A 27,011-nucleotide genomic window follows, 5' to 3' on the forward strand; every position below is an offset into this window, starting at 1 on the left:
CAACGGGAAGCAAGAAATCCCTACTTCTTTTTAGGTAAAAGCAGTTCAGACCCACCATTTGCTGCGAAATTTTAAGGTGAGATTCCTTTACCCAGCTCTGAGTGAATTGCTTTTTACTCGATGAAGCTCAGCTCTCTTTCAAAGGAACCACAGCTGAAGGTGACCATGGCTAATTTTTTCATAATTTTATGAACATGTTAACGTTAATTCACAAATGTTCTGCAGAGCGTATTTCCTTATATTTCGTTTTTCCTACTTGATTAACAGTATTTCAAAGATATGGATTTTTAAAAATGTGTATAAGAAGCTACCTCATGCAAACATGTACTGGTTTAACGCAGGGCTACCTCTCTTCTTTTTATTTGGATTTTGTAGAAATTTGTTACTAATTAATTTTAACTGAGCCAAAATAATTGTTTCCATGCAGGCTATCAGTTTAACTACCATATCTCAAGTTAAACAAGTATAAATGTTTTATAGATAAAAGGCTTTAGATTATATAATACAAACACATCTTCTACCTTTTTTCAGCACTTACACTCCAGATGTCCTTTGGGAACTGATGTGTTTGACGGGGGGGAAAAAAAGTCAGTTTCACGTGTGCACTCGTGGGTCTCTTTGCTGTCATGCTTACAACGCAGATGAAGTTTGGAAAACTTGCTTAAAATAAGTGCCTTCTCTCCCAGTTCATTGTTTAATGGACGTTTTCCTTCCCAGATTTTTATTTATCAAGTTCTTTTTTTGTTTTCCAAAACCTAGGCTTTATGGAGGAAACATTTTGTCCTCCAATCATCATCTCCAGGCAAAGGAAAGCTGCTTAAGATGTTACCTGCTTATTGCACACACAAACCTCTACATGGAGATTCTTAATCTTCACCCACCCAAGATTAAGACAACGCAAATTATGAAATCGATACCAATACAGACAGCAACATCTATTACAGGTTCAATGTTTTTGTTACATTTTTTCTGAACTACTAAAGCAGTATGATTTTAACATGATTGTTGTTGTTTATGCAATATAAATTCTCTGTTGTTTGATGCTGTGAGTACTTATGCAAATGTCCTATTTTCCTTATAGAAACCCTTCCTTTGACACCTCATGTGAGTAAAGAAAACATTTGAGTGTTTGCAAGATGAGGATCCATTTATATTTAAGGCTCCATTACTGATCAGTAGGCAAAGTGTGTCCTTAAGGTGGATATAAATTACAGTTATACTAATTTTAAGGCCTTTAGTCTCTGTCCTAGTGATGTACCAGAAGAGCTTTCAAATAAAGGAGATTCTTCTCTCACAGCAGTTTCAGTTCTTTTCTTTCATTAATCAAAACCTATCCTCTCTCTATATATATACCTTTTCTCTATATATGCATGTCTGAATACCTCTCTGAGGTTAAACACTCCTGCACCTAAGATTCAAACATAACAAATCAAAAATCATTTTGCAAGCAACTACAACAGGCATTTCCAGAAGTTACATCACATAACAAGTCATGCAATTAAACTTTAATGAAAAAATAAAAACAAAAACACCAAGCAGCCCTGGTGCTTGCTTTGTCTTTCAATCTATCATAAAAAAAGCAGGACATTGAAATGGAAGAACCTCTGACTAAAGCTGTGCCGTAAACAATTTTTTCCTAATGAATTCCACCTCTTTACTCCACTGAATCAGCAGAGCCGGATGGAATTTCTCTCCCCTCTTCCTACTCTCTGTATAAAAGGATGTACTGCTGATAAAACTAGTAACCCATGAAGATCACTTCCCCGAGGTGAGATGCCTCCTGGCAGCATTTCTGCTCTCAGGGGGTTATAGCCTAACACCCTTCCTCCTCCCCGAGATGCTGTGCCTTGCTCTCTGAGCTGGCCCCTTAAAACCAGCGGGACCTTTGGTGCTGTAACAGGAGAGCTGGTGCAGGCAGGAATAACAGAATATGTTTTATGACAACTAGAAATGTTCATGCACATGCATATTTCTCTTATAAAAAGCAGAGACCTGTTTCTTCCAAATTTCTAAGCACCTGCAGCTTTGGAAGGCTTCAGCTGGAGTTGCAAGTCTTAAACACCTCTCCAAAACAGGTGCCTGAACTTTGACATTCTGCTCCTCTTTTTCAACCTCATCCTCTGCTTATATTTTTCCACACCTGCAAATGATATTCCTTTAAAATCAAACCTTTTATTTTGCATCTCCAGAGACCGTATTGTGCCTTGATGAAAGGTAACTCTGCCTTACACAAGGACAAGAGAACAGGAAAGCGTTGTCATTTCCAAAATATAGTTAGGAAAGGCAAAAAAGAAGCAGAAAGAAGTCACAGTTGGACCATGAAAACCACTAAGGCCCTGGACTAGAAAAGACACACACACGTGTGCACAAACACTTGAGCAGTTCCACTGGCTCCAGTTCATTCACAGCTGCAGAAAGAGGACTTAGCACAGTGAGAAGTAAATTCAGGCTCATGCCAAAGTAAGACAACTCCAGCCTTCCTGTCTCCTACGGTTTTTCTCCTAATGTTTGGATTTTTGTATTTTCTACAGTGTGTAACAAAACCAAATCTGAAATCAAGATAAATTTTAGAATGTTTGATGTAATTTATTTGTCATCATTTATTTTTCCCACTGTGGGTCTTTTGGACAGTGACAACCAGTTTGTTTAAGGCTTTGGTTTTCTTGAACTAGTACCATAAACCATTGTATCTGGACTGTAGATATTGCAGAGGGAGCCTGAAATAAATTTATAATTAAAGTCAGTAAAATGCACAAGAAAATAAATAAATTGGAAAAGTATTTTAGTTATATTTTAGTCTTTAAGATTTTTTTTTCCCTGTTTGTGTAATAAAGAAAAGTTTGGTCTAATCAGTAACATTATTCTTTCCCCTACCTGCCAAAAGGGATTTCGATTTTTAACTAAGGCTGTTTCCTTAATATATTCAAATGCTTTTTGGTGAAACCTACATTTGGTTAGTTTGTTTTTTGGGTTTTTTTACAGTTCACTGTATTGTATTACAAAATCAAAGATTTTGTCTGTAAGAAAATATTATGTTACAGTTACAAAGCACCTTTCCTTCCCAAGTGTTTCATGGTAAGGTAAGGTCCCTGCCATGGAAATGCTGCCAGCCACCTCTGAACAGCAGGAGAAGCAGCACAGGCTGGTCAGCGGGAGGTGGGAACGCAGCTTTGGTCAAAAGCAAAGGGACAGATCCCCACTGCTGAGTGAAATTTCCTCCTGTGCAGGGAACCAGCTTAGCCTTATGGACAGCAGTTCAGGGACACTCATAAATTATAAAATAATAAAAGAAGTGAAGCCCTACAATCTCTAGTGACTGTCTGCAGACAACTGCCAGTGCCATGTAACTACTTTCAGGCTGGGTCAAAATCTAGGGGCCTGTCCTATAGGAAAGAAACGTAAGTAAGCCTGTTTAGTCATTAGAATAAACACCAATTTACAAGAGAAGGCAGTCAGACCTTTCATTCTCAAAAGCGTCCCAAGGAAGGGCTGCAAGAAAACTACAGGGTAGCTCCTAGTTTTTAAGACAAATGAGAAAGACAGCCCAAGCGAGAACCAAAATGAGTCACCAGAGGATGAGGCATCCCAGCCTGCTGCTCTGACCACATCTCCATGCCATCCCTTAGCACAAGACAATGCCAGGCACAAGGCTAAGCACAGCAAAATCATACAGATGCTGGCTTTTCAAATGTTTCTGATTCAGCAGCTGGAACCTGGCATGGATTTGCCAGTATCCAGTGCATGGAAAGACTACTGTCCTTTTCCCATGCTTCTTCCCAGAGCATGCACGAACCTCTGGCCTCCCCTACACCACTGAATGTCTTGGAGTTTCTCTTCTATGCTAACCAGATTGCTAACCCCAGATCCAAACCTGCCACAAGTGAAAAAGAGGCAACAAATTTCATCAGGATGTAGCAGATTGCTGTAACAGCAAAGCACCAAGCAGTAAGTACTCTTCTGTAGCTTAAATTAAGACCTAGCTCCAGCACGCCATCTCACCCATTTAGCTTGAACAGAGAAGAGATCCCATCAAACAAGAGCTGGGTTGGGCTATGAAATCTGGGATTAGACATCTGGAAAACCATCTGAGAAAGCAGGCTTGGGAAGGCAGTGGGGGATTGAATACCTTATCCTCCCTGTCTGGTAAACACTTCCAGCCACCTCAGTGCGCTCACTACACATCCTCCCAACCTCAGGTGTGCGACAGGCATGTAGAGACACAACCTGCCGATGACAGGAGGGGAGACATGAGGAGGGACCGGGAGAGCGGGACAAATGAAACAAGGCAGACAAAGACCAGGAGGCAGGTGACAGGTACAGCAGTGCCAGACAACAGAAGTGGTAAACTGGAATCAACAAAGTATCTCGGAAGTAATGCAAAGAAGTCACATTCCACCTTGAACCAGACAGCAAAACTGGGAGCCCCAAACTCTGGGTGCAGGTGTGTGCTAAGTCTTCAGCTGGGGAGGACTGACTGGTAATTGTACCAAGGAAAACAGTCTCTTTCAGAGACCAAACCCAGCTGCAGAACAGCTCTACTAGCTCGAGAAGAGTTTAAAATGGTTAGAAAGCATCTCCTGTTTGCAGTCAGAGCTTTCCAGTTTCCTTGAGGATGAACAGTGATGAGTCCAAAACACTAGCCTGATAACGAAACAGAAAAAGAGAGAAAGCTTGTGGGCCTGGGGGTTCCCACGGCTGCCTTAGCTGAGCCTGGAGCCAGGAAGAGTTGCACAGGGAGATCAAACCTGCCCTGCAAAGTCCCAAATCCAAGTCATGCAAATTCCAGCCTTCCTCCAAGCACTGATACCAACACAGGGACTCTGACTTCATCAGATGGATGAAGGAAATGGAAAAGAGGGGGGGGGGGGGGGCTTACTGCCTACATGCACCCCACCTCAGGCAATAGAGGGGGTGTGAATAATGGAGCAGGTTCAGCAGCCAACAGCGTTCAGGGTCGAGTTAGTAATCCTCTTTTTCCATTTCCGTTTGCTATTTGATGTAATTATAGTTTTTGATTGAAATCCACCCGGAGTGTAACCCCTCTGCTTAATGCACTGCTTAAATCCTTGGGTACACAACCACTCTGCTCCCCAGACTCGCCTGGAATAGGAAACCATTTCAATGCCAAAAATAAGTCTTTGCTTTCTTTGGTAACGCCCTCAGTCTTGGCTCAGCCTCTACAAGCACCAAAGGAGAAGGGCAGGGAGTTTAAGAAGGCTGCCTGATACCACCCATGGTCTAGTGGCTTTGTTGAACCTGCAAGAGGGTTTGAAAACTTCTGAAGGCTTTCTTTAATACCCAGACACTAGGAGAGGTTACACAGCAGTGAGACCACAGGACCTGGAGCCTGGCCTCAACCTTCCCAGTGGATTTGCTACTATCCGTACCATAAATAGTAACAAGCCGAAGCTCCATCCTGCCTTCGCGTGGGGTAAACAGTGGTTTCTGTCCTGAAAGGCCTCTTGAGGATAAAATGAATAGACAATATTCATAACCCAAAGGAGAGCTGGGAGATCTACCTCTCTGTAAAATCAGATCACCGGAGCTGGTTTTTCCTCTGCAGCTCACTCTGTACCACTTGGCCAAGAATGCAGGACAATAGCTAGACCAGTAGGCCAGACACCAAATGAGTACATTAAAAATTACATCCCACAGAAAGAGCAGCCCACAGCAGTGTGACTGGGCTGGCAGCAAAATTGTTAATACTTGCGGACAGAAACTGCCTAGGATCAAACAATGTTTCAGGTGCCCATTAGTCCACTGGATATCAGAAGGAAAAGGGTTCCCTGAGGACTTCACACTCAAATCAATACCTCGGTCATTGTACAAAAACCTGATGTGGATTGGGGAGGTATGTAATACATAGACTTGCTCTAAAAAAAGCAACCCATCCTATAAGGTGGAGCAAGATCATCTAATCATCTAATTCTCCTATACAGGAGACAGCATGGTTCCCTTCATGCCAGTTTTGCTTGAAGACCAAGGTGTTTACAAGGTAAGCATGATTCAAAAACAGTAACTCAAAAGGCTTCCCCAGCAGCAGAATGGGACTTCTGGAATTTGAAAAAAGTGATGCTATGACTCCTGTTCCACACCTCCATTTGCACAAGGAGAACGAAGCCCTCTCCAAGTTACCCTGTGAGATTTTCAGACCTGCTGCAGAAACTAAGCTTTGGATGCTTCTACACCCTGCAACACCTGCCACCAAGAGGCATGCCGCCAACTCAGCACAGGACCTTTGGAACCAAACATGGCTTTCTGGACCCGATTCTGTGTAGCTTGGCCTTTACAGCATCATTTATGTCAAGGCCAAGCAGTGGCAAAACAGTGTGATGAGTACAGCACTGTTATAAACAACTTTACGAAGGTGAAAGGGACCAGATAATCTGCCCATCCCTTTCCATTTCATGCCAAAGAGGAGTCCTGAGTGAAGGAGGAGGTCGCTGAACCAGCCTCTTGGGCTGGAGGCACCTCTGCTGGCAGCACCATGACTCAGTGGTGAATCAGAGGCAGGCCATGCCTGGCTACTGGATGGGCCAGGCTACAGCAGGATGATGAAGACAGCAAAGCAAGGGAAAGAGAAGCATAGGCAACACGAAAAGTGGGGGTCCCCTGGGCCAGAAAGCAAGACCTGCTCAAGGCTTTCACACTTCTAGGAACTCTCTGTCACTGACAACATCTGTTAATCAGCTGAGCCCCAACTACTGGCACCTCCTTTACCAGCAGGAGCTGTATAGCCAGCATGGGGCACAGTGCACTGTGCCTACTGGCACATCTGCTGGCCTGTTCTGCCCCTTCTTGATGCTCACAACAGCTGAAGAGGGTCATCAGCATAAACCTGCTTGTCAAACAGCTCTCCCCACACCGCTCCAGCTCTTCCTCTCAGTGGGCCCAGGCAGTCAGTTTTTTCTCTCTCCTCATCAGATATCTCTGTCTCTCTGAAATACTCAGATGATTTGGTTTTGTTCTCTTCTCCCCCACATCAAATCCTCCCCCTCCTTGTGGAAGCAGTGGATTTCACCCATGCACAGGAGGCTAATTTACACCCTTCAGGGTTTAAAATAGCAGTGGCGTAAATGAAAAGTCCAATTTCTTCAAATTTGCATTGTAAAACCATCCTTCAACTTCCTTGAAATAAATTTTACTATTTTATTAGTGCAAACAAAATGGTAATAAAACACTAATACAGCGCCTTGTATCCAGGGGAAGAGCTAAAATTAACATAGACCGAGCAGTGTTTGCTATTACATTCAATTACCTTTTTACTTGAGATTTACATTCTCATCCCCTTAATCTCCATAGTGGTGGCTTTGAAACCGTTCGCCACAGTCATTCCTGCATTTGGAATGGACAGCAGGAAAGCCACTCGCTTGCCACCACCGCTCCTGTGCCAGCACCCCAGTGCCAGCCTCTTCCCTCGAGATCCCTGGGCAAGTTTCCCCAGAGCATCTCCAGAGAGCCTCAGCAGCAAGTGCATTCACCTTTCTCTGTTAGTTTCACTCAGGCCTTAATTCCTAAACTCCAGACAAATAGACTAGCAGCAAAAATACAGCCCATGTTCCATAGCTGCCTTCCATCTGGCTCTGAAAATCGTTCCTTAATTTTCAGCTACAAGCTGTGTTGCAGGCAAGTTTTATTATCTCCATTGTACAGATACAAATACTAAGGCAAAGACTGAGGACCAAAGACTGAATGCAGCGGCTCCCAGTGTAAATCTGGAATAGTGTATTTTGTAGTGGAAGTATTCCACCTTTTTGCCTGGGATTCACTGAACTCTGCTCTGCTCTGGACCTATTTAACTGGGATCCTGTCCTGCAACCGAGGGGTCCCAGATCCACAGGCTTAGCAGTACATTCAGGAAAAAAGCAGCTCCAGGACTGTCTAGTGAAACTCAGAGAACCTGAAAAGAAAGGATGCTAAGGATACAAATCCCAGTAAATGCAATACAGGGGAACCCGATTCCCCAGTATCAGGGAAAAGGTGTAATTGGCAGCATCTTTGGATGCTTTATTTTAATATACGAGGCATGTCAGTGATTTTGGCCATTATTGGAAGAACAGCAAGCCTTCAATAAGATAGTGCAGTGAAGTGCTGCACTGGTCCAGCTCCATGCAATGACTTTGATTCTCTGCTCTTTTTTCTTCCTTTTCACATACTGAATGTTGGACACCTTCCCTCTTACAAACCAAGTAAAACCATTTAACCTTTCTTTGGAGAGCACGGCCAGCGCCTGCCTTACAGGTGATACCCACAACTTTGTTCATTGATTTTGATACAACACTTTGTGATACCCAAATGAAATAATGGAGATTATTTAAGCACTGTGTAATATCTTTCTAACCTAGCCAAGAAAAGACTCAACAGCCTTTCATCCCAATCTGCTCACTACCCAGCCATTCTGACATTACAGGACCACTACAACACTGAACAGAGTCAATGGCTAAGGAGAAGTAAAGGGCAATTTGGGAACGCACCAGCCAGCACCCAAAGGAAGAGCATCTCCTGAGAGTAACAGATCACTTCAGCGTTGCCCAATCCCAGCCCAATTGTACTGAACATAACACACGGACTGCATGTGAGTGCCTGATTGAGAGAGCCATCACCACACATTTGGATGGGAAAACACTTTTAACTGCTCTAACCAACTTCCAGGCAGCCCTGGCGTGCTGCGCGGCCTTGATCATACCTAGAGTAAGCACCAGTGAACTGGCTGTAATGACCCTGCTGAAATCCAACCCCACCAGAATGCATTTTGTCCCATGTAGCACACTCCAATTTCTAGTGCCCCTTGGGCAGCTATCCCACAACTCAACTTTAAAAGAAGAACATTGCAGGTGATTCAGTCAACAGATTTTGTGCCAACAAGAACCTCCTGGTCAGAGTTTTCCTGTGACAGGGAGACCTATGTCCTAGCACCTGGTGGCACTCAGGACTCCCTAGGGCAGTGTCCCTGACAGTTGCCTTCAAGGTCCTCTTTTCTCATCAACAAAACCCTCTGGTTTCTGCACTTTAATCCATGACTTGCATGCCTATGCCCTAAAACACGCATCTGTCTCTCCTCCAGAATAGAATGGTCCTTCACCCTCCCCCTCTAGCCATCTTGATCTTCACAGCTTGACGGGAAGGATCATGCAAAGCATTAGTCTATAGGATACCCCTAGAATAAATGATAAATCCTGCCAATCCAAATAACAAATGTGTCACAGAAAGCCTTTCATCTATCCACCTTCTAGAAGGGAGCATACAAAGGCCTTAGCGTAAACAAAATTATCACAAGACACCTGAGCAAAACAAAAAACCCCAAACAATAAAGAATAGGAAGAAGAAACCTGCCCAAGAGCACAGGGCTGAGGTTGGTTTCAGCTGGTCTTCTGCCCCTTTTTTCTGTTCTCTTTCCCCCGCTCCCCTGAACAAAGGAAAATTGTTGTCAGGCTCAAACATTTCCTGGGCCTTGTCCGAGTTCCACCTTGTTTTCTTTTTCTCTTCTCCCCACCCTGTACAAATAAAGCAAAAACCAACTGGCACCACCTGTGCTGAAAGGACAACTAAATGCAGAATTTTGTCTTTTCTTTCTTTTCTCCCTCCTCCTTTTTCCCTTTTTCTTGGCCAGAATTTTTGGGCAAAGGACAAAAGGTATTGTTGGGTAAGCATAATTCCAGTGGCTGAGTCACTCCAAGACACTAAAGCGCTGGCTGCTGATGGGATAAAGTAAGCCAAGCTGCTGCTTCACAAAATGCAATGAAAATGCCAGCAGCACCACTGTGAGCTTTGCCAGCCCTAAAGCACAAGCGGCAATGGAAGATTCTCACAGTAAGAAAAAGTGCAAGGAAATCACATATAGTCCTGGTACAAAGATCTTGACCTAAGAAATCTCAGGAGGAAAGACTGTTAAGACAGAAGAGGCTGGATGGGCTCCTCCCAGTGAAGGTCGTAGTAAAGACAGTTATGATCCCTACTTACGATAAGGGAAGGCTAAGATGCCTTCTTTGGTTCTGCACCCAGGCCTACTTTCTTCGATTTCATAACACAAGTCAGACCCACAGCTGCTCAGCCCTATAAGCAGCCTCCTTCCCCCAGCTCTAAGCATTTTGAGGCAGGGAGCTCACACTGCTCTCGCAGTGCTGAGCACGACCAGATGGGCAGGGGGCTTCCAGGCACTACCACAGTGCAGATAATCATCAACCCATTTCTGGCTGCAAATTAAATGGTGCCCCGAGCGGGCACTTGCTCAGAGCACTTTCAAAAGCACACTGTAGACCCTGCAAGTCAATGGTGCATTTGGGGGAGCTGGAGCACTGGCTGTTTGTTTATTTTATGATGCACTTTGGTCTCTCTCAGTTGCACTGTTATCCTACACCTGTTTGCTCCCCTTTCTCCGGGCTGATAACAGACAGTATGTTGTGAGGAGCAAGGGCCTGGCCCGTCTCTTTTTGTTTTCAATGAGACACATGTATTTGGTTCCAGACTTCCAATACTCAGGGTCAGGGAACAGGCAGAAAACTTCCCTCAACAGGCATAATTGGTTCAGCCAAATGATACGCAGCACGGTCCTCAAATGCATCTAAAGAGGACAAATGTCTACCTAGGGCAAATCTTGCTTCCCTCAGTACGGCACATCTTTTGGAACCCGCACTCACACAGGGTGTTATGCTGCTGCTAAGTTTCTCTAATGCAGACGTAGGCCTGGCCTCTTTCAACAGTTCTGGCATCTTTTCATGGCAGACCCCATGACACACGGAGGCGGCTGAGAACAAGGAATCATGCTTTTCCAGGAATGGGGAATCCAGATTTTCTGGTTTATAAATTTTCCCATCTGGATTTGTTTTGCTGTTCATAGGGTAGATCACCAAGAGATAAGGAAAGAAAAGTAAAGAAATATCAGAGCAGTGGCAGCCCCAACGGGCTCAGGTGAATTTCTTGCATGTCACAATCTCCTGTTTGGGCAAAAATTTGAATGTGTTTTCCAGTAGCAACACAGATAAACTGGCATCTCCCCCAGGGGCTGTTTCAGTTCTGCTGCTGCCTAAGGGTTCTGTGACGTAGGAACTGAGGAGCTTGGACATGCCCGCTCTCAAGACTGTCTCCATAAGGACGTGGTAACTTCTCTGCCGCTTGCATGGCAAAAATTAAAATCAGCTGAGACTTCTTAGAGTGAAGCCCATTAGAAGAGCCTATAGACGAACACGTTATTACTTGAAACAGCTGCAATGAAAGACTGTGTTGGGAAAATCCTGCACAAGCTCCCAAATGGCATAGGAAGGAATGAGTAGGTCATCTCCACGTAACAGAACCAGTAGCTTCACCTTTCCTCTGCAGCACAGGGCCTGTCGAAGCCTGTTCTCTGGGAAAGAATCCCCCAAGATCACAGCTGGAGGGTCTGAGAACAGATCTCCCAAGCCCTACTGAGCTGTCCCCCTGCTCAGGTAAGACCAGGCCCTGCAGAACCTATCAGGGCCACTCTTCCCACCTCTGCAGCCTAGCCTCAAGGCTCTGAACTGGCTTCCAATGCTGCTGGCTGTCCAGGTACAGAAAGGCACCTGCGGACTACAGCAAATATGGGCCTGGACCCTAAAGATTACTGTAGGTCAGAGCTTCCTGAGGACTGGAACCAAGGGGTCTGTGGCTGTGATACTGTGTATGTCTGTCCTCCCCTGCCACCCCTAAGCCCAGTTGCTAAATTTACACAGCAAGGACAACTTGGTAAAGACAGTGCAGCGGCTGTCAGCTGGGAGCCTCTGCACACTAAGCTCCTGGTTAAATGTTTTCATCAAAACCAGAGCGAGAAAGTGCAGAGCAAACACCACCAATTAGAGGCTGGGATGAAGCGTTCCTGCCAGCAGATCTGGTGAGAGGGGCATGAGTCACCTTAACCCTTTGGCAGCCAGAGCCAGCACAATTCCACGGGGCAAAAGAGGAAGACAGGAGAGGAAACCTCTCACAAACCTTTCATTTGCATCCACTCATTTTCTTTTATTTGTAGGAAGTTGAATTCAGGAGTGAACGCTCACCATATTTGGAGCCATATTATCCCCATAACCTCTGCCCTCACCATTCTCATACCTGGAGGAGCCTGAACCAGGCAACCTGCCCGCTCCAGTGAAGATGGTCATGAGCTGATTCCAAGAGCTGGATAGCAGCCCAGGGCAGAGGCTGCCAGGTGCATGTTGAGGAGGTCTGGGGTTAGCCATCTCTCAAGCCAACTCTACCTTCCAAGTCCATTCCAGCAAACAGAAAGTACCACATCAGTTTGGCTGAAGGCTATGGTGTCAATGACAGTAATATGGCAGTACTTGATGCCTCATTCCAAGATAAAAGGATTTGTCTTGGACAAAATGCTTCCCCATCAGAAACATGATGAAATGTAGCCAGCAGTAAGAGGAGAGCTGGGATCAGGATCTGGCAGGTATGCCCCTCTTCCCCTAGACTGTCTCCACCTAGGTGCTGTTAATTGTCCGATTTCTGAACACATAAGAGGTGATCAAAATTTAACGGCGTACTTGGGGTAAATTCCCTTTCAATGCAACTAACATGCTCCTATTTGCAGCAGGGTTCATTGCCGACAAGCCGAAAGTTCAACCTTCTAGGAGTATCACACATTGCAACATTACAGGTGTTCAGAGAGATCGGTCCCTTCTGCTGCAACGAACACTGAAGTAAGAACTATGCTTTTGCTCTCAGTCACTCCAGCAAACACCCACTGACTCCACCTCAGCGCAGGGCTGAGTATACACTGCAGGAAAGGGCCCCAGACTGCATACGGGCCAAATCCTGCCCATCTGCCACACAATACAGCAGAGACAGCACTGCTGCAACAGGCGGCATTTTGGAAACTTTCTGCAAGGGAGACTCCCCTGGCCAAGCTCCTGTCTTAGGTGAGGGACAGGAACAGGCACAGGGGCAGTGGACCCTGCTGCTATGGAGATCAAGAGGCATTCACCCAAGGCAGAGAAGCTAAAAGCTAAGAAAGGATAAATTAACACAGCAGCATATATTGCTGAGATCCCTTTCAATTTAGGGCACAGTAGGGCTATGTGTGGTGTGGTCCAGGATCTGGCCCTCCACAGTTACATATGTCCGAAGCTGGGGCCCCCAGGAGTTGTGAATTTCAAGCATACCGCAACTACTGGAGCAGACTGTTTCAGATCCTGCTGAGCCAGCTTGTGGCTGTATTCAAAATTGAGTAAATTTACAGCTGTAAGCTGGGAGTTTATACAACCCGTAACTTGTTAGGGATGGCTGACCAAGCCAGAACGATCGCTCCCCAGCCGACAGCGCTCTTATTGGTTAGACCTCTGAGCGCCTGGTAGATTTTATTATTTTTCTTTCTCTTTTTCTTTTGCAGTGTGTGTGTGTGTGAAAGGAAACATCTATTTTTTGTTCCTTTCTTCACCAAAAACAAACAGAAATTAAATCTCAAGTTTGATCCACCATGGATTCCTCAGCATATCAGCTGGGCACTGCAGCACACACAGTGACCATCTCCTTGGACAAGGCTACCGTATTTTTCTCACTCTGTGCAGAGTCTCGCAATGTGAACAGCTCCAAGGGGATCAATGTATTACCACCAGAGTTAGCAAGGCTACTCTCATGCTGGCCCCTTATGCATGGACACTTCCCCCTGCATTTGTACCAGACCCCACAAATGCTACACTGTTCCAGCCTAGGCTGCAAGAAAATGTGGTCTGAGTTGTCTGAGTTTAATGCAGCAAATACAGTGCCCTGCAAAGACCTTCCTTCTATCTCCTTTGCAAGGATAAACAGCTGCAGCAATATCAGACCTAAAGTGATCTGAACCTGGATTCACAAACAGCGATACAAGGAGTCTGCCAAGTAACGGGCAGGCAGCAGGCAGTGAGTGTAAAGCAGGACTCCAGGAGCCCTCTGATGGGAACAAATTCAGCATCATTCACTGTGCCTGCAATTGTGAGAGCTATCCAGTCCGAGAAAAGTACAGGGCTTGCCTGCATGTGACAGCCTCAACTGAAAATCCTCTATTTTTATTACAGCATGGTTCCAGTCCTTGTCTGAAAGGCATTTTCAGCAGGAAACCCAAACATGATCCAACTGCAGCAAGACTGGACGAAGGGCTAGGGGGCTCTCCCAGGGCTCACTTTTCTCTGTGACCACAGACAAGACAAGGACAGTCACACCAGCTTCAACGGTACACACATTCATGAGCATGAGGTGCTCAAGCATGATGACAGGGACATATATACCTACCTCAGTCATTACACAGTTGCAGGCACTCCATTCACTGCCCTGCGAGGATGCAATTTTTCTAGGACATGGCTAACGAGCGTTAACAGGTCTCCCCTTTACCCTCCACTCCATCCCGAATACGTAACAGCCCAGAACATCAATAGTTTACACAAGTTAAAGAGGCAGCTGAGGCTTTAGGGACTCAAGCAGGATAAAACACTCTTCAGCATCCAGCCACCATGTAAGAAAATTAAGTAAATGGGGACCTTTGGTGAAGTCTTGAACAGGAGACTGAAAAAGGGGAGATTTCCTCTCTCCCTGCTTTGTGAGCAGGGATCACACTGCCTGCTGCCGCTCCCACAGTTTAAAATACTTAAGTCCTCCAAGGTGCAGCTTAATTTTCTTTTTTAAAAAAGAAAAGTGTCAGTCTAATTAGATAAATCCTCCAAGCACGTGGCCCGGAGTTCGTCATGGAAATTAACCTCCTTGAAAGATCACAGTGACTGAAATAAGAAACTGTGTGTTTTGGCATAGTGCAGTGAAATGGGAGATGCAGGCTGCATTTCATACACCTTCCCTTTCATAAACCTGCCGCGTTTCATATCTGCCCTACTGGCCCTTAGCTCGGCACCAAGACTTTATCTCCGAATGCCTGTTTGCAAATCGCTGCTGAGAGGTTACAATAACCCCTGGGAGAGATTTTGCTGGCTCACCAATGTGAAAGGACACTGCTCCCCTGGTATAAAGCTGGGCCGGCCTGAGGCACTGATGGAGGGAGGGGCTCGTCACCAGCAGCCCTACAGAGAGGATGTTCTGCAGACACAGCCACCATGGGGAGGCAGCCAGGCTGGGAGCTGTTTGCCAGCCTCATCATGCAACAAGCAGACAAGCATGATTCTGTGCAGCCCTCGCTCTCACTGGCATGGGGATGGGCTGAGCAGGGCAGGAGGGAGATACCTCGAAGCCATAGCTGTGACCACACAGCTCAGTTTGCATTTATGCCAACTACATTCATGTCATGTTATTTAGAAGGCCTACCTAGCCACATTGGGAAAGGCATAGGGCTGGGAGTCATACTCCCTTTGCCATTGGAAGCAGAAGCAAAACCAGGAAAGAAGAGAACTGGCTTACAGGTGAGCCAACTGCCATCCCTACCTTCAAGCCAAAGCCAGGACCAGAACCAGACTATTTTGTACTTTCAGGAAACATTGGCCAGTGAACTTCTCTCCCAGCCCACTGGGCAAACTTGTGCTAGGGTCACACTTAACACTTGTTCCACAAGAACTACCACAGGCCTCTCCTGAGCAACATTACACAAAGCATTTTATTACGAAACTGAAATAAGACCCCTTTTGCCATTTCAAATAGTCCTTTCCCATCAAGGGGATGTACGTATTCTCTTTCTAAGCTTTCTAGTTCACACCATCCTTCCAAAGAATAGTATCCAAAACTAAAAAGCCCCTGAAGAATCTGTAGAGTTCATCTACCTCCTTCCTTCCCAAGCCTGATGGATGCTGGTACACATGATGCTGTGTTGCCCTCCCAGCAGTGGGACCATCCTTGCCAGTTGACTTTGCATGCAGAAGGTTCAGGACCAGCCTCAGAGACCAACTCTGAGGTGACTTCTTGTATTGTCATTGAAATGACAAGCCCTGTGGCTCAGAATTTGGAAGCAACCTATTCTGTTTCAAAACAGCATCACTGCTGGCAGAAAACCAAAAATAGGATACCTTCTGGAGAGAAAACTACCCCAACATGCCATGGCAGGCAAGGAGCCAAATGCCCCAAACAACTGACAGTTTTGCAAACACAGACCCTTTTCCTACAGCGCTTATTACACACGAGGCCTCTGCAGCTGGACGGCTCTAGAGCTCATCCCGGGAATACAGACTCTTGTACCTCCCGGTCCTATTCTAGACCAGCTCAATCACGCGTGAAAGGTATTAGCTGACACCTCATCAACAGCCATTGGACAGAGCAAGCATGAGGGGTTGCAGGCAGATCCCTCAGTACAAGAGCCCATGCCTCCTTGCTACAACTCATTAGCTGTCTCAGGAAAGAGTTCAAAACACAGATGAAGCACAAAAATTGCATTTGTGTTTTCTACTGCTCCCTGCAGCTCAGGGTTGAGGCATGCTGGAAGGGCACTACTGGAGAAACCAGGATGAACTCGGCCCTAATACAGTTTCTTAGTGGTTCTCTACCAAGTACAGGCAAGCCCCGCAGTTCCATTGTTAATAACTTAATACCTAATAATATCACCAATGTAACGCTTAACCTTGAAGCCAAGCACCTGGACCCAGAAAAACCAGCATTTAGCAAGAGTTTCACTTCCACCTCATTGTATTTGGCTTTTCCTGCTAAGTGATCAAAACTCAACATTGACAACTCCTTCCCACCTGCTTCAAGGTATGTAGAGTCATTTAAAAAAAAAAAAGGCAAAGCTCATACCCCAGCCAGAAGCTATGGGCTGAACCAAAGAGGCAACACAGACTGCAGGAGTGAAAAAAAGAGAAAATTCGCCCCCCCTTTCCTCAGGTTTTGGATGTTGTAGGCAAATTCCCAATTCCAGCAGTCCCTTCTGCCTGCAACTGGGCTTGAGATAAGAGACCAGGAAGAAGGGCCAATGGGCATCACTGAAGGCAAAGCATCTCCCACCACACATCAGCATAGCAAGAAGGGCTCTGCCAACCCTGAAATGTTTCTTTCCAAAAGAACACGCACACCCTTTAAAATGGATATGGTGAAATCTGCCTGGAGAAGGAAGGACCCAGCAACATAGGCAGGTTCCTGACTCCTTATCATCAGCGCAAGCAGCTCAGCCCTGCCCCTGAATTCCCTTCTACCGGTGTCCTCCTCGTTACTGCCACACAGGCTCAAATCCTCCAACGTGACTGTGAACACACTGCCAAGGAGGTCGTGCGATATCTGAATCCACAACGGATTCAAAGACATCTCCACGTTTTGCTGTCAGCCTGAAGTTTGAATAAAGGAGCCCACCAGAAAGAGTGAATGAACGTCTCCGGCAGCTGCCTTACGGAGCCGTGCCTGTACTTTAAGCCACCTAGTGTCCGAGCCGCGCAGGGGTGCGTCCTCCCTTGCAAGGAAAGGTGCGGGGAGGCAGATGCTTTAGGAAATTCGGGCAAAGAGGAGCTGTGACATCCAATAAGGCAGAAACGGAAAGGAGCTAAGAACTGGGTGCATAGGTTGAGAAGTGAGCGAGGTCTCACCCCGAGCAGAGGAAGCAGGCGCCAAACCAGAGGCAGGGCACAGCTCCCGGCCTCACACCCTGCCCTGGGGCACCGCTCCCCCTCGAGGACTGAGACCCTTTAGCACAGGCTGAAGAAGAGAGGACAGCAGACTTGTTCCTCAAACCAAAGCCTGTCAGCGAACCTCGCCGTTAGAGGCCAATGTGTCAGCCCCAAGGTCCAGCTGGGTTGCCTACCGTTGCTGGTACGCAAACTTGGAGACAACTTTCACCAGCACAGGCCTGCAGGACAAAACCGAAGTACCCCAGAGCCACAAGGCCCAGTCAACCATGCCTGCTCCCTGAAAAGCCACTTTCATCCACGTCTCCTCTCCTGCCCCCACAGTAGCCCCCTCCTCCTCACTCTCTTTCTCTGTGTCCTCGAGACTCCTCTCACCTTGAGGAGTGTTAGGATTACCCAGCATTTACACTCAATGCTCCTCTTTATTCCTTAAGACTTATTAAGAATGATAATGAGCTCCAAAGCAGTGACACGTCTCTCTCTCTCCCCCTCTGTCGCGCTCTCTCTCTCTCTCTCTCTACGTGCCTTTTCCGTCAAAGGCACACAGGACAAATCCGACCAAAAAAAAAAAAAACCCTGACAATATGGATCAAGGACACATGAGGATTTCTATTCTACAAATCCAGCCTTTTTTGTTTTTATTATTTCTACTCAAATTCCACCCTTTCCTCTTCTTACTCATATTCTCCCCCCTCCACCCCAACCCTCTTGGACTTTGAATGAGAAAGAGGAAGAAGAGGAGAAGAAAGCTGCTTGCCTGGAAAACCTCGTTAATGTGGAGCTCTTAAACGGTTGATTAATTTTAGCAAAATTTACGATGCACTCTTGCTTTTCTTTGAAGCTGCAGTCTTATATACCAAAAGCAAGTTAACTTTAAGATCCTTCTTGTGATCCCACTGCCCCCTAATTCTTGGATGCCCTATTTAGGTACACAAATACAGAGAAGAGAAATACTGTAGCTGAGCATGGAAGCAGTCGCCTTGCCGGGTGCTCAGAGTGGTTTGATTCAAACCCCTTCAGCACAACCTAATAATCACAACCTGAAAACTCCCAACTTCTAGCTATTTAACTTCCCATAAAGATTAAAAAAAAATAAAAAATAAAAAACCAAAACCCAAACCACCACTAATCAGTCCTTCAAAAACAAAAGGAAACAGGGAAACATAAACACCAATTCCAAGAGAAGTCTCTCCCAAGTTACATCTGCTCACGCCATTGAAACACCAGGCTCTCCGCTGCATTAGAAACATCAGGTTCTCCCAAAGCCACCTTTAAACCAGCTACGTTTCACCAGAGGGAAAAACTGAACCTAAGGAAACATAATATACTGATCTATACATATCCTGAACTATACTTCAATATTTCAGTCATCTCCCCAGCTTCCTCCTACACAGTATTTGCTTTTATTCTTTGTCTCCCTCTGCTAGACTCTGTTTTTCTGATACAGACATCAGGAGGTTAAGGGCTCAATTATCAAGTCTGTTGAATCCTCAGCTTCACGTTACTTAGGGGGTTCTCTGTTGCTCTTCGGAAACTACACTGCAAAATCCCTTTCCCTCTCATCTTTTCTTTTTCCTAACTTGTAATGTCTATTTCTGACACACCTATTTGTGAACCCACAAATCTGTTTGGGGTAAATGGACAGAAACCGTGAACTGGTTTGGGAGACAGAAGCATTAATAAAAATAACCCTAAGAGTGTGTAGCCAGACTGAACCTGAAGCATTCACGATCTTGAAACCTAAAGTAACATCCACATGGAATTTACAAAATATGATTCGAGTGGTTCTAATTAGCCCCAGTCTGTGGAAAAATTGGAAGGAAGCGGCTCTTTGATTAATGTTACAAACCAGAAAGGAAACAGATTTTAAAAGTTAAAGTAGCAGCATTGTGGAATACAGAATCATTACCAGCATACATTTATGATACCTGCTTCAATCAGATGGCTTGGGGTTTTGTTTTTAGGGTTTTTTCCTTTTTACTTTAAGAAAAAAAGGAAGACAGGATGCAAGTAAAAGCTTTTGTTTATGGAAGTGTGCGGCGCTTTTATCTCCCAAGGAATTTATATAGCTGGACTGTGTGTAAATCCTTCTGAAAATGAAATTAGCAAAAACAAAACAGGGGTGAAGGTGCTGGGGGAAGGGGGGGGGGGGGGGGGGGCGGGGGGTTGAAAATCACCACCTCAGTAAATCATAGTGGATAACCAGCCCCTGGCTTGGACAGATAGCACATTCAGCTTTAATAGGAAGAAACAGAGTTGGAAAGGGAAAGGACAAGATTCATACCTGCAGCAAACTCCTTGCAAAAATGGGGGGACTATTTTTAATAAGCTTTTGAAAGTCACTGTGCAAGTTTGCTTGGGCTTAAAAAGAAAAGGAAATAAGTTTTTTTTTTCCAGCTAGCTTGATTGTTTTGGGTGGAGCTCAAGCGTATGTGTATATATGCTGTATATAAAAATGAATTACTAATTCTTTCCTGGAAACTGTTTGAATTACAATCTGCAAGATACAAAAACACACCTTTATTTTAACACTGATTTTAATACAGATGGGGGGGTGGGGGGGTGGGTAGCAAGGGAAACGTTTTTCCCAGTACACAGCAAAACCCTTAAGCAATAATAATACCTCCCCACACATATACACACAGACACGCACACACTTTGCTCAGCTGTACAACCACCAACTGAACTCCAGCCTTCAGTGGCTTTTCCCTGTACCAAGGCTTCGCTCTGAAACTGCAAGAATGACAACGTCATGTGTGTGGAAAGCTGACACTTGGAGCTTTTAAAAAGAAATGAGGAAAAATAAGCTGTTGACTTCTTGGTTAAAGTATTTTCTTGTTCTAACTCATGTTCTTATGTCACTGGGCTAAAAAAAAAAAGAGAGAGAGGAAGAGAGAGATATGACTTTCCTTGAATGATCTGTTTAACCTAAGCCAGAGGAAAAAAAAAAGAAGTCATTAATTACTTATGTGAGCTATTGCTTCTGAAAGACAATAAACCTGCCTGGTCGCCATGGATATGACATATTTGCTCTGAAAACAACACAATAATTAGCAAAGGGGAAAGATACAAGGAGAATATGCAAACTCCTGAGTTTAAAGCCATAGTGTTTCCTTTTTTCCCCCCTCCTCTTTTTACTTGTCAGAGTCAATTCTGTTTGCAATTCAAATCAAACAAATAAACAGAATATTTACCAAAAAAAATTTAAATGATCCATCACACTATGAATCACAAAAATTAAGGGGGGGGAAGAAAAATTAACAAGGAAAAAAGATGAAGTCTAGTATGGACAGATCATAAACCTATGTGTTTTCCATATACATGTATGTGTATATGTATCTGTGAAATATAAATGTATAGACACATACACACACAAACATATATGAGTTATAAGAGTTCCATGCACTATTTCCTCTAGGATTATTCTTTTATTTTTAAGAATAGTATAGAAGCACATAGAGAGGACAAACGTCTGTTCTAGGGAGTGGAAACATTTTGAAGGTACAGTAAGAGAAAGTACAACAAGGAGGGTTTTTACTGTGTTAAACATGCATTGTGCTGGTACTATTTTCTTTGCAAACCTTTTAACTTTTCTCCAGAAGATGAGCAAAAACCCCACAATTGGTGTGCACTATGCGTCAGCCTGATCAACACAGCAGCGTACCATGAGTTCTCAAATTTTAAGCGTAAAAGAAAATTTTCCTCTCTCACCTCAATTACTTTTTATAAAGTGATATTGCACTGAATCACATGTAATGATGCAATGGATAAGTTAAGAAATAAAGAAAACTGAGTTATATGCAGAGAGAGTTCTTTGAAATAATTTATAAATGTTGCGGGGAAAATGTTTTTTAGATTGCTGTCTCATTAAGATGAGACAAAGACTATTAAAACCTTCTCTAATGCGGTAGCTTTCTGGATTCTGACCTTCCACATTTAGAAACCAAGTAATAAAAACACCCTAACAAGCACTTTATCTTTAGAGATATTTGACTTTGAACTTATTTTAACATTAAAAAGACTTGGGAGGTATAAAAATAACAATATAGTTGCCACAAGTTTCTGTTGTTGTTGTTGTTTTCACTGCTAAAAAAAAAATAATCTTTAGAACAAAACAAGCAGATTAAGGAAACATCCCCCTAATTTAACTGGCTCTTTTTCTATTTTTTTTTTTTTAAACAATAGTTTTTAGCTGGACTCTTTGATCTTGAAAGGGTTCTGCTATCTTCTGTGATGAGGGGGAAAAATGATCTGTTTTAAATGATGATGCAAAAAAAGGATCAAAGCCCTGACTTTCTGTTAGCCATAATAAGCTCTGTCTTGCACAAAGCTTCAACTTCAGGCTTTAATATATAAAATATACAGGAGCCCAATAAAAGCACTGAAAAGGTACAAAGTCTGAAAACAAAAGGGGACGCTGCTCCTTTAAACGTTTTAGTGCATATGGAGTTTGATTTCTGAAAGAGATCAGTTTAACATCTCCATAGAAACCAGCAACAGATTATCATCAACAGAATAAATAACTAGTCTAATAAATTAAACAGGAGGCATAAGATCTGGAAACTTGATTACTGAAGTTCAACAATATTCCCCCATAAACTCTTCCAAACCACCTTTAGGGTAGCTAACAAGGTGGCAGCCACACAAAGATAAAGGGTAGGTGGGAAACAGGCAGGACTTCTGGAAACGAGAAGTCCAAAACCTTTGCAGGAAATTATTCCAGGCTAAGAGTCAGCAAATCAATAGAGGAAATAAATTCATCAATGAAGTTTTGGGAGAGACAGCTACTCTTCCAGGGAGCCGGCGGCGAGGACCCGCTGTGCAGTGCAGCGCGGACAGGAGGGGGCACACAGAAGGTGGACGTGCAGCTCCTGAAAAGTTTCACCTTTCCAGCCCCAAAGGGCAGGAGGGCTCGGGCCGATCGATCGAAACCGCCGTGATTCAGAGCAGCCTCCAGCCGCAACCCACCCCTAAAAGTTTGCCGAAGAAGTTGCCCGCCGCGCAGCCGGGCGGCCCCGGCGCCGGCACCGAGGCGACCGGCCGCGCCAGCCCGAGCCTCTTGACAGCTCGCTCGCCGCCCCGGCCCGCGGCCGAGCCCCGCTCCTCCTCCGCGCCCCGCTGCCCCCCGGGCCACCGCTCTGCCGGGACCGGCGCTCCGCGCCCGGCGGCGCCCAGGGTGCCGACTCGGCACCGCTCCTCGCTGCCTCCGTCCGCGCCCCGCCGCCCCCCCCCCCCGCCGGCCGGGCTCTGAGTGACGGCTCGGACACCTGTTCCCCGTTCCTCGTCCCCCGAGCCTCCGACGCGGGCAGCGGCTCCCTCGGGAGCCCCAGCCCGCGCCCCCCGCCCGCCACCGCCCCGGCCGCCCGCCCCCCCCGCCCGCCGCTGCCCCGCCGCGCACGGGGAAAAGGGGGAAAGGGGCGAGAAGGGGAAGGAGGCGGTGGGGGGGGGACACTTCCTGGCTCCGGATGGCAAATCAGCTGCGCATTCTGCAAATGCCACCGGGTAAAAATAACCTGCTGCTTCGCCCGGGGGGCCGGGCACCGGCTGCCCCGAGCCGCGCTCCCAGCCACCGCGGCCCCCTGCCCACCCCGTCCCTGCCGGGGGGCTGCGACTGTCCCGCCGCGGGCGCCGGGTGAAGCACCCGCGGGCCCGGCCCGGCCACTTTTCAGAAAGTTCCCCGGCACGGCTCGCCCCGCCGGCACCCGGCCCTGCCCGCCGAGCGCTCCCGACGCCGCTCGCCCAACTTTGCTGCCGCCGTCCCCCCCCTCCCCGCGCTGCGCCGCCCCGGTGCTTGCGCTCGGCCGCGCCGGGACCCCCGGGCGGCGCGGCGCGGCGGGGCCGCGGTTACCTGCGCCCGGCGCGGAGCGGGAACACGTGTTCCCCCGTTCCCTGCCCGGGCTCCTGCCAAAGTCCGGGGAATTGACGGGTGCCGCCGCAGCCCCGGCTCCGCCGCCGAGCGGGCACGGCGCTGCCCCGTCGCCGCGGCACCCCCCGCCGCCGCCCGCCTCCCGCCGAGCGGGGGGCCGCCGCCGGCCGGTGCCCGCGCAGGCTGAGCGCTGCCCCGCGGGAGCCGGGCGCGGAGCGCGGCGCGGTGCCCACCTGCCGGGCAGCGCCGCCGGCCGCCCGCCCGCGCAGCGCCCCGGCCCCGGCGCCGCTGAGCCGGGGCTGCCGGCGGCGGGGCCGGGGCCGGGCGGGAGCGGACGGGCTTACCTGCACTTGGGGCTGCTTTGGGTGACTTTCCAAGTCAAGGGAAATGTGTGTGTGTTTGGGATGGAGGCTGCAGCGCGCATGCGCCATCAAACTTGCCCTGATCCCGGATTTTTCCTCCTCGCGCTCCCCTTTGCTTTGATTATTGAATTTTCCTATTTCTAACAGGAGGGCGGGCGGCGCGCAAAACCCGGCCTGGATCACGCCGCCGCCTGCCCCGGCCCGCCCAGGAGGGGAAGGGGGGAGCAGCGGGGAGGGAGCGGGCACGGAACGGACTCGGTCTCCAGGCAGGCAGGGAAGGCAGGCAAGGGAGGGGCGCCTGCAAAACCCGGACCGGATCAGCCTCCCCTGGCTAGGGAAAAGGCGAGAAAACGGCCCCATCTCCCAGCCCGCGCGGGCAGCTTTCTGTCTCCTGCCCTGTCCCCGCACCAGGCGGTTCCTCCCTCCGGCCTGTCCTCCCTCCCAGCGAGGCACTGGAAGTTTTATGAAATTTTCTATTTTGCAGCCTGGTGACCTCTGCCCACCTGAGTTCCCTGAGACGGAGTTCCATGGAGATCACAATAACTAGGCTGCCTGTATTTCCTTATTCTCCAGCTGGTTTTCCTAGGCACAATGTTCAGCTTCTATTTTACAAACCTATAAACTTTGGTACTTTTCTTTTGCTCATGCTCTTAACTTGGTTTTCACTCAAGTTTAGAACTAACCACCGTCTTGTTACATCTACAACTGTACTATTCCTTGGCTTGGTAGTCTGCAGTACTCACTTTGCTGGCATTTATGCACAGGACTAACTTCTGCAGTTCTGGATCCTAGAGAAAATGTCGAGGAACAGATCTGCAAGCCATGGGCAGCCTTGGGGACCGGGCTGGTTTCAGGGAATGCCTTTGCAGGATCAGAGCCAAGGGCTCCCATACATTTGCATGCGCCTGAAATTCAGGCAGGCATCACATTTCTACGTTAAGAAATTACTTTGTTCAGCTCTACCTTTTCTTTCTCAGCTCTATCTTCCATCTTACTGAGAGAGCAAGTATATGTTATAGTTGTGTGTGCACATTCTGTAGTGGTGGTTGTGCAAAACCCTCCATAGAGACCCTTTCCTTCATACCCTGGTTCCCTCTATGGGAACCAAGAGCCTTGGCTCACTGGCACCCTGTACTGCATTGGGGCTTGAAGGTATGCCGGTATGCCTGCCTGCCTGCTTCCCTGCCTGCCTGCCTGCCGCCCCCTACTCCCTGCATGAATTAAGTCTGTGGGACTGCGTGCAGGTGAACATATCTGCCTCCATCGCAGAGCTCGTGGGATTTGGGCCCTAGGCCCAAACCATACAAACCTGTAAACTCCTAAATAACTTTACTCACTGGGAGCAGGGAGCTCTGCGTCAGCACACCCACACAGAAACCCTTGCAAGACTGTCTTGCTCTTCCTGTGCGCTTCGCTGTCTGTCTCTCCACCTGTTGCCTCTTGTCCAATGCTTACACCGTAAGGTCTTTGGGGCAGAAACCGTGTTTTTGTCTCTGTATTTCTCAGTGCCTTGCACAATGGGGCCCTGCTCCATGATCACAGCTCCTACATGCTATTGCCACACACAAAAATAATAACAATAATTAATAATAATAGACTAATTCCTCTGATTTTGATGTGACTACTCATGTGAGTAAAAGTGACTCACATACATGAGTGTTTGCAGGACCGCTGCCAGCTCTTGAGCTTTTATTGTGAGTCTTCCAATATTTGGTGTTCTCCTTTGATCCCCAGCTCCTGGAATGACATGTTTCTAGCACTTGTGTTTACACAAGGAAGCTTGGAAATGTGGCCTAGTGCTCCCCAAAGCCTTGGAAGCCAGAGGACAAACAAGAAACTTCCAAAGAAATGGATTTTTAATAGCTTTTGAGAAAATTCTGTGATCTGGCAGCTTGGGAAGGGGGGGAGTCTGTCTCATGAATTTTGAACAGACAAGTTTAACAACATACATCTATTGAGTTAAATATTTAGGTCCCTGTAAAGACTAGACTTTTACTAAGCCGGACAAATTTACAGTGGAGAGAGATATTTCTGTGGAAATACTCAGAGTGTTTAAAGTGTCTGTGTCTTTGCAGAATCTGGGCTTTTGTTTACTTGAATATTATTTGGTATTCATCATTCTGTAGTTATTTATTTTTACCTGCTCACAATAAGAAAGCAGGAAAATACGCATGAAAATGGGATAATTAAAGTAAATAGGACTGTGTGAGACTGTTATAATAACTGTGGCAAGTATTTATAAATTGCTGAAAATACAAAGATGAAACTTTTGGAGTTTGTATGCTGGAGAGACACTGCTAGGTTAAAACCCATGTGTTTCTGAAAGTAAATGTCCCAGCTTCGAGTACAGAAGTATAAAAGAGCAGGTCCCAAGGTATGAATTCTTGCTTATGAGGCATCCCTGAAGAATGAAGGGTTGGGAGAATAGGGCCCTTTAATTAAATCTGCATCGTTGCTTTTAATTGCATTTACTTATTATTTTTTCTTGTTCACTTTTTTGCATTTGTCTCATCTGAGGTGCTGAACACAGACTGAATAGTCTTCCTTCAGCTTGGAAGTTGGCTAATTTTGGAGTGCTGTGGATTTGGCCTAGTTAGGAGGAGAACTTGGGGATGGTCAAGTGTTTTTGAGGCAGTCCTGTTTGTCGCCAAAGAGCTCTCATGCCTGCGCTCCCCTGAACATGGCATGAGGCTCAGACACCCTACAAACTGTACCTCTGACAACAGCTTCAAGCCTCCTTCCAAACCACACCTTGCCCAAAAGCTCTCTGCATGTGTTTTAGAGACCCACTCTGCATGCTTAACCTGTGTCTTTTGACCTTGTAGTCCCTGCTTTCTGAAGTTTGCTTGTGCAAAGCCCCATTCAGCCCATCTGATGTCTGCTGTACTAGCTCCCAGTAAAGGCCCCAGAGCGCATGGCTCCTCAGTCAGATAGAACATGAGGTAATGACACCTTACACAGCCCTTTCTAGATAGAAAGAAAATAATTTAGCAAATTGCAAATGATGCATACTTAACTATTTATGCAGCATCTTCCTGTCATCAACCCAAAGCAATTTTACTTCCGTGTTGAACAGTGGATGAAAATGTTCTATAGATTTAACCATTGCGGGAGTTCCTTTTAAGTGGTGCAGTAATCTCTCTCCAGCTAATTTAGTGTTGTAATAAGGCACCACCCTCACAAGTCCTTTGTGTTCTTGTGTCAATACTGCCCCCAAACCATAAGTGCTGGCATCTGCATCTATCATAAAGTGGGTCTGAAACACAGAAAGACTAAGAAAGGAACAATATGGCCATCGGCAGAGCAATCTCAAAA

General features: G+C 46.5%; 1 protein-coding gene across 1 annotated transcript in view; it reads right to left on the reverse strand.

Moving 5' to 3' along the window:
* The window catches only part of CASZ1 (castor zinc finger 1), a 207,226-nt gene extending 183,338 nt beyond the window's left edge, over positions 1-23,888 (reverse strand). Inside the window, exon 1 of the mRNA XM_040585420.1 lies at positions 23,679-23,888. The gene's annotated coding sequence lies outside the window, so the exon portion shown is untranslated. The remainder of the gene's footprint in view (positions 1-23,678) is intronic.
* Between the last annotated feature and the right edge of the window lie 3,123 nt (positions 23,889-27,011).

The sequence above is a fragment of the Falco naumanni genome, chromosome 3 (assembly GCF_017639655.2).
Source record: "Falco naumanni isolate bFalNau1 chromosome 3, bFalNau1.pat, whole genome shotgun sequence".
In the NCBI taxonomy this organism is placed as follows: Eukaryota; Metazoa; Chordata; class Aves; order Falconiformes; family Falconidae; genus Falco; species Falco naumanni.